Here is a 13,033-nt window from a genome sequence, read left to right as displayed (position 1 = left end):
GCTAATGTATCCGGTAGGAGACACAAAGTAGATTATTTGTGTCTCTTACCGGATACACACCCGGTCATCAAATTATTGGCTTAGGAATGCCACAAAAACAAAAATAAATCCATTAATTCAAGGCTTCATGGGGTGTGCAATTGATAGAAAATAAGTAATTTTTTGGGTGAACTCCTCCTTTAAACAAAGAGTGAATGGAGCAGCAAATCTTCAAATCATCATATCTTGGGTTCTGAACATTTTTTTTTTTTGGACGTCTTAGACGTCCAGTGGCACTGAATGAGTTAAGTACAATTTTTAGGTTTTTATATAGATATAAAATATTTTACTCCACTAAAATGATATGAACACATTATTATTACAAAACATACATTAAGCACATCAGCCGTATATATATTTCGGCCATTTGGAAATACCAGATCTACAAGCTCACAATGTGTCGCATCGCGACGCATTGTGAGCTTGTAGATCTGCTATTTTCAAAATATTTTTTACACATTTTGAACATGTGAAATGGGACATTCTGCACAATGAGTACTTTTACTTGAGGTACTCATTGTGGTACTTTAAGTATATTTTGATTGTGTGTGTGTGTGTGTGTGTGTGTGTGTGTGTGTGTGTGTGTGTGTGTGTGTGTGTGTGTGTGTGTGTGTGTGTGTGTGTGTGTGTGTGTGTGTGTGTGTGTGTGTGTGTGTGTGTGTGTGTGTGTGTGTGTGTGTGTGTGTGTGTAGGTGCTGGTGGAGCGTTTTGAGAGTGTGTGTGCGGAGCTCCGCCAGGCGCTGAGCAGGAGGCCCAGGCTCTGTTAAAGGAGCAGTCCGCTCAACTACGCACGCTAACCGCACAACTCAACGCGCACACTGCCGACTAGGGATGGAGCTCGTTAATTTTTATTGATAATGAGCACCTTATCAAGCCTGCTTATCGAACCGAGCTTTTATCGAGCCCACTATCGATCTTTTTCTATTATTAAGAAAAAAGACGTGAGGCGAAAAACTCTGAACAGAACCGGTATCTTTTTTTATTGGCCAGTTGTGACAGTGAGTTTGTGGCTGACCACTATCTAAAATTAAATGAAGATGACAAAAGTAAAAAATATGTTTGCCTATCATTAAAACAACCATTCATATAATGTGCAATAAGTGTTAAATGGCTTTATATTATGAATAGTACTGTAATAATTACTATAAAATCTCCATGTCTCTTCAACTTTTTATAAACAAAAAATGCATAGTTATTTTTTCTATTCTTTTTTCTTTGTTTTAACCAAAATATATCACTTGCACTACATTTTACTAGGGCCTTCAAATACAGTACTTTTCTAACAGACAGAAGGCAAGTGACCTTTTTACTTTTGGAAAATAATATTGAAGAAACGGTTAATGTGTGTACTGTCACTTTAAAAGCGCAATGTATACTTCATCGTACGACGGTGTCACGCACCAAAACATGGCCGATCTCCAAGCTCACACTGCGTCTGTTCGCACCACGTTGTGAGCTTGTAGATCTGCCATTTTCGGCAACGATAGACTGAGGGACGGACAGCGCTGTTTGGCACAACTTGCAGCTATCAATACACTTTTAGACCAACATGTTTGTGCAAGCGTGGGTGATTAGATTTATTTCTTGATTGCCTCTTGTATTGATAGTTTAGACGTGACGTCAAGGGCCGCTACACTCGATAACAGGCTCGACAAGCCTAAAGCTTATCGAAAACCGGGTCTCGATAAATTCATGCCCGGGTATATAATGGACCCGGTTTTCGAGCTCCATCCCTACTGCCGACACGCAACGCACACTGAGCCAGGCTGCACAGGTACACACACACACACACACACACACACACACACACACACACACACACACACACACACACACACACACACACACACACACACACACACACCATAACACGGACAAATTAGTTTAGTTATTTGTGTACAAGTCTATTACTAACTAGCCTCTATCTCCAGGCTTTTATTGTTTAGTTTTGCTAAAAAATAAAAGCCTGGACCAGCGTGTCAGTGTACCCGGTATAGGAAGTGTTTCATTTCCCCAACCAACCAGAGTGCAGTGGGCGTTGCTCGCAATGTTGTGTTGACGGGGCGGGGGCTGACGGACAGATTGGTGAACCAATGGGATCAGGCGCATTCTCTCCGCGCTGATTTTAAACCCGCCCCTCTATACACGAAAGCAGGAAGGCTAGTGCAGCCTAGTATACAACAGACTACAGATGAAGACATTACAGTTGGTCAGATGCATTGTGGTCTTTCATCTATTGTTAATGTTAGTTGTAGTGACACATAGCAGCTTAGTACTGCTCAGACCAGATTATGTCTACAGGTAGGGCGTATCTCTCCCTCTCATCCCTCTGTTCTTTCTTTCTTCCTTTCTGTCTTTCTTTCTTTCTTTCTGTCTTTCTTTCTTTCTTTCTTTCTTTCTTTCTTTCTTTCTTTCTTTCTTTCTTTCAGTGTCTCTGAGAGTCAGCCCTGAACGATCACAGTTCTTCAGATCCGAGACCATGTCACTGAGTTGTGAGGAAGAAGAAGGGAACCCTGTGCTGGGGTGGTCTGTGCAAAGAGAGAGTAGGAATGAAACCTGCAATGAATGGGGATCCACAGAAGGTATGTTATATATCTTTCTTTTCATTGTGATTCTGTGTAGGAGGATCTTGTTTCATGGAAGTGTACCTTTTCGACAGTGGACTTTATTGGTGTCAGTCCGAGTCAGGAGAACTCAGCCGGTCCATCAACATCACAATCACTGGTACAACCTATAATGTTTTTTCAATTTAATTCATTGTAATGGGTAGACAGACATAATTCACATTGTTAACACAGATATACAGTAGGTTCATTCCCATTCAAGAGGTAGATGTCACATTTTGGCTACTGTATGTCTAGAAATATTTTTGTTATATTAACCTTGACAAGTCAAGTGGCTACATCTGTTCTCTTGATAAAGATTTTATGTTTGAAACATAATGAATAACCCAGGATTATCTCCCAGGTTATCCAACATCAGGCACAGCTGATATGACTGTGTACAGGCATATCATCATATAAATAGTAGGACAGAGTCAATTTACCAGGAGCTGTCTGTGTTGTTTCTTTTTCTGAGTGATTGCATCCCCTAGTGGACTGTAGAGCTGGATCCCTGAACGGGCCTGTCAGGCCCCTTCAGGGATCCCAGGCCCGGGGGCCTAAAGGTCAGTGAGGCCCTCTCTAGAAAACTGGCCCTGACGCTGAGTTTCAGAAGCTGAACCAAAATCACCCCACATACAGAGGTACATTTTATAAACAGGTAAAGTAGTCAACTGCCTGGGGCCCAGAGCAATAAAGGCCCCTGAAGGCTCTTTCAAGATGGTCAGAAGGGCCCCATGGGATTGTCTGCTGAGGGTCTCACTCTAAACATTCTCTAAATCACCTCATCTCACAGAAAGCAACATATTCAGTTGTGTATACTCTAGAAGTGTTACATCAGCTCCCATGCTTTATCTACCTCTCATCTCCTTGCGTGTGTGTGTGAGTGCGTATGACTAGAGTGTGCGTGGAAAGTAGTTTGGAGCCTCATCAGCTACAGTTCTTTGGCAATCTAGTAGTAGCCTCTAGGCTCTGCTCTGCTCTTCATTCCTTGTCAGGTCCTTGTAATGTGTGTGTTTTTTTTGTTGCAGAAGCTCTCTGATTCCTGTCCTGTTGCCTGCTCTGCTTTTGTGGCTTCCCTGGACCTCCCTTCGCCTGCCCAACCAGCCTAAACCTAAACCAGGCCTAAAATGTTTACCTAATCCTTTGTTTTCCCACTTTTGTTGTTCTGCTTGGCTGGCAATACAACTCCATTTTTTAATTAATTCTTGCCCCAGTGTTTAAGTCCGCACTGGGGTTCACCTACACCAGTGGTTCTCAAACTTTTTCATGTCAAGGACCCCCAAAATGATATGTATCTGGCCGCGGACCCCCATCTCAAAATATTGTGTTCAAGGGACCCCCCAGAAGCAAAGATTTGAGTTACAAATGTTCGCTTTAAAAAAATATATATATATTCAAAGGTTTGCACACATTTTCACAATTTTTCAAAAATAGCAGATCTACAAGCTCAAGTACCCCTGGGGGTCCCCGGACCCCACTTTGAGAACCAACGACCTACACTATTCAGCGAACAGGGGTGGGCAACGACATGAATAAGTCAATACCTTAAAATGAATAATTAAGGCATGATACATTATGAACATAAGTGTTATTCACATTACACAACAATGCAGATGTAACTGTACAAAAATACTTTTTTAAAATACTGATGACAGCACTTCATCAAGTTTCCTGCACGGTACACATGGTTGAGGTTTCAGTTCCTTCTGTCTTATTCTCACCTCTGTGTCTTTTCGAAAAATGTTGTGAAATTATTTGTGGTTTGTCTGGAAGTTCTCTTTCTTCACCAACTGTGCTGCAGATGTGATGACAGCTCTTTATCCAGTTGCATGTACGGTACACAAATGCATAATACTGTAGCTGAGATTTCACTTGCTTCTTTCTTTTTCTCGGCTGGAGAAGTCAAATGGTTTGTGGTTAAGTGTCTTTCCAAGTTCCCTTTCTTCACCATTGCTGTCAAGTTGTTGCTCAGGAGACAAATACATTTCCCATTCCACATGATGAAAAAAATGTTCATTGTCACCATGTCTTTTGTCTCATGTCAGGTGTTTGTTCCCAAAGTCATTCTACTGCTGTCTGGATAGTTGTGGTTTAGAAGTAGTTGTAGTCTTACTAGTCTAGTACTAAACATGCATAACACACCTGGATCATTGATATGCTGCCAGGGTCATTCCTGTGTTCATTCCATGGTTAATTCACACTGTGCCACTCCCCTGTTATTCGTTGGTGTTCACATTCAAAACAGCAAACCTGAGCATGATTGTATGGTGGACATATAGCCTACAGTAAATTAGTTTTTTTAATGTATTTTGTTTAACCACTTAGTCCGCAGCATCCGTACTCTGGGACCACTTTTGACATTGTGAGCTTGTCGATCGGCTGTTTTCACAAAAGATATTTAATGTAGATTTAATGAAAACAAAACAGTCACTAGTATAGAGCCCTGAGGGACTCGGCTCAACAACATATGGGGTTTAAATGGTTAAACGTAAAAGCATACAATATTCCAAACTCATTCATGTATGTAAATGCTGTGATCAGACAGAGACTATATTACTGTCTTTTCATTTTATGATTTAAACTTCATGTGTTTTCCCAATTAACAGTCAGGCACTTGAAGATCATATTTTGAATCATAAATGGTAAATCCATTGCATTTTTTTCCCTGCTACTGTGCAACTTACTCTCCTGCCCTGGTGTCCGGGTGGATCACTGAGTAGAGCACATAATAAATAAGGCTATAGCCCTTCTACCAGCTGAACCTGGTTCATCCACCCTCAATACTGTTGTCTTTCCTGACCAGACCTATGATCTCAATTTACTCTGAGAAAGGAGAATGTTCAGTCAAGCAGAATGGAAACATAATGAGACAAATATAGTCACTAAACAGTACAGAAGACTTTACACTGAGTCTGTGTTCTATTTGAGCTCCAGCCACCAGTCCTGTTCCAATAAGCTTCCATTATTTATCTATTTGATTTAATATAACTTACAATAAGGGTTGTTAAGATGTCTATGGCCAGTAGGGGGAGTAGTAGACAACTTGTTGTTCCCAGGAGCTTTGCAGGAGCTAGCACATGTTAATATTGAAATCGAAAGTAAATGTCATACAGAACTGACGCCATTATAAGGTGTGTTACGTCTCAGTGGAACAATTACACGTTTGGAGACTCGTAAACCTTGCGTTGCAGTGGAATGTGAATTAATTGGTGAGTGTTATTATTTAAAGATATTTGCAAATCATTCAGATGTTCTTATTTATATGAATTGCCACATCTGTTCATAGACTTTCAGAACTCCTGTGTCTGTTGTAAAGGCTTGAAAACATCCTGGGAACAAACTAAGAACTGCCCCATTTGTAGGGGGAAATACTCAAATAGCCTTTAACAATTAACTTAATATACTGAGATGATACTGGGTGAATCAAAAAGGAGGATGTTTACTACACAACTAACCATGGTTCACATGACGCTCGTCTGTCACAAGCGTCATGGAACCACTTGTTTCTGGTTTTTGATTTTTTTACATTCACAACTGCTACATCTACATAAACGTTCAGATTTCAAATATCAAGTGCTTACCCCCAAGCCACGGATGTAACAAGTTGAGTCGCTAAAGGTCTAAGTACCTGTATATTCCGTATTGTTCAATAAAAAGCTTTTTAATCCGACCGCCGGCCATTTCCCCCGAATGTTCTCCGATGCTTTCAACTATGCGACACTACTGGTTGGGAGGTGTATTGCACTCTGATACATTACAAAGAAATTAAGAAAATGGCCGCCGATCGGATTAAAATGCTTTTTATTGAACAATACGGGAGATTCGGGTACTTATCGCGCTCTGCCTCAACTTTTTACATCCGTGCCTTTGGGGTAAGCACTTTATATTTGAAATATGAACGTTTATGTACATGTGAGAGTTGTAAATGTAAAAAAAAAAAACGAATACCAGGACCAAGTGGGTCCATGACTGTCATGTTTCAGGGCTACTACACAGCATGTTGTATTGTTGGCCTAAATATCCAGAGTAGCGTAAGCTGTTCTATGAGGAAGAACAGAGAGCTGTGTGTCACAAGCTGCTTCCTAGCCCCTACGGAACCTCTCCCTCCGCTATGTAGCTCCGAGATGAGGTCCCTCTTTATTTCCTGCCTGATGCTGTAGGCCTCGTCGCACATTTTCCACTTTACATGTTTCTTACCCCTTTCTGCACATCGTATCCAAAAAGTAAAGCATTTGCGCCACTCTCTCAGATGTTTAAAATTTTAGCTGGCAATAAAATCTATCCAACGAGTTGAAGAAAGTATTTAATTTGCCTCGGTTTTCATCCGGTTCCATGTTTTTAAGACATTGCGCAAGAGTTGCGCCCGTAGAGATAACATTACTGGTTACCCTACTGGTCCAATGTTGAATTGCATCTTCTAATGCAAAATATTTTGGAACCGGATGAAAACCGAGGCAAATTAAATACTTTCTTCAACTCGTTGGATAGATTTTATTGCCAGCTAAAATTTTAAACATCTGAGAGAGTGGCGCAAATGCTTTACTTTTTGGATACGATGTGCAGAAAGGGGTAAGAAACATGTAAAGTGGAAAATGTGCGACGAGGCCTACAGCATCAGGCAGGAAATAAAGAGGGACCTCATCTCGGAGCTACATAGCGGAGGGAGAGGTTCCGTAGGGGCTAGCTGCTTCCTAGAACAAACAGTCAATAACCTGAAGAAAGGTTAGGAGAGAGAGAGAGAGAGAGAGAGAGAGAGAGAGAGAGAGAGAGAGAGAGAGAGAGAGAGAGAGAGAGAGAGAGAGAGAGAGAGAGAGAGAGAGAGAGAGAGAGAGAGAGAGAGAGAGAGAGAGAGAGAGAAAACATCTGCACATCAGATCTCAATGCTTGTCCTGCTGTTCACAACTAAAGAGTGTCAACACTCTTAAAGTCATAACTGACTCTACTGTCACTAACTTAAGACTGGAGAGAGAGAGAGAGAGAGAGAGAGAGAGAGAGAGAGAGAGACAGACACAGAGAGAGACAGAGGGGTGTCAAAACCTTTTTTATGATAGTATGTTTTTGTTGCACTTACAATGCCTGAACTTATGCTACACGTATGCAAATATGTTCAACTCGGGCGCCCCCCCCCCCCCTCACACACACACACACACACACACACACACACACACACACACACACACACACACACACACACACACACACACACACACACACACACACACACACACACCATTGAGGCATAACAGACAGAGCACACCATGGCAGTTTTATACTCACTCACACACTCACTCTCTCTCTCACTCTCTCTCTCTCTCTCTCTCTCTCTCTCTCTCTCTCTCTCTCTCTCTCTCTCTCTCTCTCTCTCTCTCTCTCTCTCTCGTCCCAGTCTTAAGTTAGTGACAGTAGAGTCAGTTATGACTTTAAGAGTATTGACAATCTTTAGTTGTGGACATGCAGGACAAGCATTGAGATCTGATGTGCAGCTTTTGCTTTGGTGGAATGAATCAGTCTGCTTTCATAAGACACTGAATGTAACACATTACTTTTTCATGTACATTCTTTTCTAATGAAGTTGTGGCATGTGTTATCAGTTCTCTCTCTCTCTCTCTCTCTCTCTCTCTCTCTCTCTCTCTCTCTCTCTCTCTCTCTCTCTCTCTGCCCGCCCAGCTCACCACTAAGTCTAACCAGGCAATATAAACTCTCATGATACAGTATCAACTTGTATCTGACACTGTGTGACTACATTTCTACTGCAAGATATTCAACAATTAAAGTCTACAGACAAGGACCATGGACCGTTGATATAATGGTCAAATGGATATAAATGTCAAATACAGGATTCTGTTTGGATTTGAACAATATTAATAGGCTATTTGAAATGTTATTTTGTTATAGTCTACATTTTTCTGTTCCCACATTCTGTCAGAAACCATGTGTTGCTGAGGGAGCCTTTTTCCAGAATTATTGTAGTTGAACTGAAGCACTTTATAAAAACTACACATCTTGTAGGCTTGTTATGTGTAATTCTCAGTGGATTATTCACATGTGTCAAGTCTGACCCAGGTTTTGTTTGGCAAGTTATAGGACACCAGATTTATAATAATGCACTAAAATATCCAGCCATACAGAATGTTTTGTCCTTCTGATATCTGAATGATGCATTATAGGTACGGTTTACACACGCACACAGGGGCTTGTTTCCATTGTGGTCCTGTGTATTCAATTCAAGTATGAATTCATTATTCAATTCATTAAGTAAGGACTGAACCAGAAACCACAAAGATTTATATTGTGTAGCCTACATGGTTCTAATGTTTCAGGATTTTCTCCAATGGGAATACATTATATTAATATGTTTTTTTAAGTTTGTATGTCTCACATTTTGTCTTCATCCATCCTTCTATCTCTGTGTCATTCTCTCTCTGTCTCTCAGGTGGCTAATGATCACCATCTAGTGGAGTCTGTCAACATAAAACTACTGTAAAGAACACATCAAATGGTACGTTTATGAAAGCAGAATAATGATGATCAAAGCAAAACACACTGTAGATATTTGTTGTAGCCATTTACTAAGTTGTGAGTGAAATCAAAGAGTTCAGTGTATACTGTAGGTACAGATCCTAGTGGGTGGGGGGTCTGGAGGGGATGAGGCCAAACAAAACCAGAACATTTATTGTTACATTTATTTGAATTGTAATAATTGTCTATAGAACTTTACTCTTAGACAGTTGTAAAAACATGACCATCAAGCTAACACAAAATGAAATGCTGCTCTACGATAGAGTGATATCTGATCAAATTTATATTTTGTAAAGACTGAGCTATGTTAACTTTTTACCCAAACAGTAGAATATTTTTTCCCTTGCTCTGCCTCTTTCTTCCATTTTTTCACTTGGACATCAATTGTTTCTGAACATTAAACTGAATAAATTAAATGTAAATCATATCACACATGCACATACACAAGACATTGAAATCTCGTTTCATATTATTCTGACCGAGTACATAACGGTATCAGCTTATTATTTGTGACAAACACATGCGTTGTGACACACACACAGCCTATAGATCGGCTATTTTTGCCAAGATATTTAGTGCAGCCCATGGGAATTCGATCAACTAAGTATAGGATTTAAGTGGTTAAGATAATTGGAAGTAAATGTTATCATTGTTGAACTTTGATGTGATGCCATTGCAAGCTGTACGATTTATGCAGAACAATTCATGTGTACAGGACATTAATAGCAACAGTGGCTCAGGGTAGAGTGAACTGGAAACCGCAAGGTTCCCAGTTCGATCCCGGGCTCCCTCAGAGTTAGTGTCGAAGTGTCCTTGAGCAAGACATTGACCTAATTGCTCCCGATGAGCAGGTTGGTGCCTTGCATGGTTTCCTCTGCCATCGGTATGTGTGTGTGTATGAACTGTGAATGGGTGAATGTAATGCACAATCTTTGTAAAGGGCTTTGGATAAAAGCGCTATATAAATGCACCATTTACCATTTATTGAAAAGAATATAAATGGTTTCATCTTGTCATTTTTTCTGAGCACAGAACTTTTGTTTTCTCTACAGCACTGTTTGGAAACTCACTGATCACTGAGTTGAAGTTGGATGTGAATTGGTGAGTATTTGTTACATGTGTGTGTGTGTGTGTGTGTGTGTGTGTGTGTGTGTGTGTGTGTGTGTGTGTGTGTGTGTGTGTGTGTGTGTGTGTGTGTGTGTGTGTCCGTGTCCGTCGCCCCCTCCGTCTGTGGACAGCTAATCTCTGGCACCGTTGGCTTGATCGCAGCAAAACTGTACACACACACTCCCTGGATGCCACAGCAGAACCTCTGCCCCAAATTCTTCACATGGGCCTTTCATAGCGCTACCAGGAGGCCGATTTGTGCAAAACACATTTTTTGACAGTACTCCTACAGATTTTGTCCAAAAATCCCACAAATCAATACACAGTATCTCTAGAGTCATTAAACAAAACGGGTATTTCAGATTGGGCCAATGAAGAAATGCCACTTTTAGATTTTTAGACTCTTAGACAGTTTTACAAACATGATCATCAGGCGAACACAAAATGAAATGTTGCTCTACCGAATATTATGTGATAAGATTTATATTTTGTATTGAGCTCTATTACCTTTTTACACAAACAGTATAGTTTTTCTCTTGCTTGCTTTGGCTTTTTTTTACTCCTGGAATTAAATAAATGAAATATAAATCATATCACCAATTTTAGAAGATCAAATATGACAGGTGTCAGCTAATTATTTGTGACAAACACATGCAAGTGGACACACACACACACACACACACACACACACACACACACACACACACACACACACACACACACACACACTCTAACTCTGAAATCTGATGTCTTTACAGCTCTGTGGAACTGCAGACTTTGACACCTTCTACTGTTTTCGTATTATTCCAGATCTCTTTCTATCATTACTTTTTCTGCTTTATTTCCAGGGAAAGCAGATTTAACAGAAAAAAAATACTTCTGAATACATTTGATTGATTGATTGATTGATGTACTTTATTTAGTAAGACATGAGAACAGTACATGGCAGTACATAACAGTACATGGAAGTACAAATTCGCAATACAAGGTCTACTAAACTGGATAGCTCAGTTAAGCACGTAGCTTGTTTAAGATGAGATCCCCATGCACACAAATCATGTTGACATATAAGAGACAGACAGATATACACACTACTATACAGAATGTCATACAATCAGTTTACAGGTTACTGGTATGAAGTATGAAGGGTGAAAAATATGTACAAAAAGAAAGAGAGGGGGGGGGGGGGTAGGTTAGGTTAGGACATGTAGTCCTTGGGCCAAACCCCAAAATCTCACATATCGCTACCACCTGGGATGGCAAATTCTAGTTGGGATTTTTTTATTCCTATACATCCCTAGATATTATTTTAGTATGATAGACCTTCCTGAGGCCCAGCTAAATTGGGGTTATCAGCTGCTAAAGTTACCACCCCCCATTGAAAAATGGCATTTTAGACACATGTGCATATCTTGGTATTGGCTCACGTTCAGGGCATATTACAATGTTTTATATTTTATGTTTGGTATCATTTTTAAGGGGACACTTTGAGCTTTCATTCGAGCCCTTTGGTGACTATGTATGATAAGTACAGTGGTCACTGGAGCTCTTCAAACCTTTAATAACCTTTTTTTTCTCACAATTTCCGCCTAAACCATATATTTTCTTTTAGTTCTGTGGCATCAAGAAACATCAGAGACACAAAACACAACAACTGGAATACTGTCATGACCCTAAGGATTCAGGAAATGTATAATTTACCCATAGTATTTCATTCTGGGGTGGTCATTTTCAGCCTTATCTTAAACAAGCACTTTTTATGAGAAATAGACCGGTCAATAGGCATATAAGAAAGAGTACCACTAAACCTCCCTAAACATTGATACAAAAGGGTTTTCAATTGATTCTGGTACATTTAGGCATGCTTGAGAACATCCCAAATATCCAGGAAAATATACTTAGCAGAAAGGCATAATTTTCAAGATGCCATCCAAGATGGTCATGCAGTTCTGGGCAAGAACCATGCAGTGTTTTGCATGCAGTACAAATATGTAATTTCTGCCTATTGCAAAAAGGAGACCACTTCTAGGAGAGGAGACTGCATCTATAGCTGTATGAGACCACTGTACTGTATCTAGAAACCACTGTACTGTATCTAGACCACCACACTGTATCTATTGCTATCTGAGACCACTTTACTGTATCTAGAGACCACTGTATTGTGTATATATACCACTGTACTGCATCTATTGCTATATGAGACCACTGTACTGCATCTATAGCTATATGAGCAGGGGTGTGGGCATTGACCAAAACCCGGAGGTAAGAAGGAGCTGTTCCTTTCACAGCCTATAGAGCAGTGAAAGGAACAGCTCCTTCTTACCTCCGGGTTTTGGTCAATGCCCACACCCCTGCCCGACCACTCCGGTCTGCCACCTCGGGGCGACTGACTCCCTCGCCACTCAACGGTCCTTCTGGTCGATCGACACGGTCACGACTTTTTTCTGTTCTGGCCCCACAGTGGTGGAATGAACTTCCCACTGATGTCAGGACAGCAGAGTCACTGCCCATCTTTCGCCGCAGGCTGAAAACCCACCTCTTCAGGAAACACTATCCTTCCTCTTTGCCTGGCCTACTTGTTGTTAACTAGTTGTACGAACTCTTGTTTTATTTTTGCATTGTTTTATTGGATCTTGTTTAGTCGATACACTTATTTGTTTTAGCTCGTGCTCATTTGATTTTGCCATTTTTGTCTCATCTGTTTAAGAAAGTAGGTAGCTGATATATTGCACTTTTACCTTAGCGCTAGGTATACTCTTGGTTGC

The 13,033-nt window shown here is 40.5% G+C and overlaps 1 pseudogene across 1 annotated transcript in view; it reads left to right on the top strand.

The window, feature by feature from the left end:
- Positions 1-5,745: 5,745 nt before the first annotated feature.
- The window catches only part of LOC311055806, a 29,789-nt pseudogene continuing 22,501 nt past the window's right edge, over positions 5,746-13,033 (top strand). Inside the window, exons 1-3 of the transcript XR_014602898.1 lie at positions 5,746-5,851; positions 9,076-9,141; positions 10,214-10,262. The product of XR_014602898.1 is annotated as an uncharacterized misc_RNA (transcript). The remainder of the gene's footprint in view (positions 5,852-9,075; positions 9,142-10,213; positions 10,263-13,033) is intronic.

This window comes from Gymnoscopelus microlampas (assembly GCF_963454915.1).
Source record: "Gymnoscopelus microlampas genome assembly, chromosome: 11".
Classification (NCBI taxonomy): domain Eukaryota; kingdom Metazoa; phylum Chordata; class Actinopteri; order Myctophiformes; family Myctophidae; genus Gymnoscopelus; species Gymnoscopelus microlampas.
Note: the sequence above shows the minus strand (reverse complement) of the source record. Positions and strands in the feature narration are given on the sequence as shown.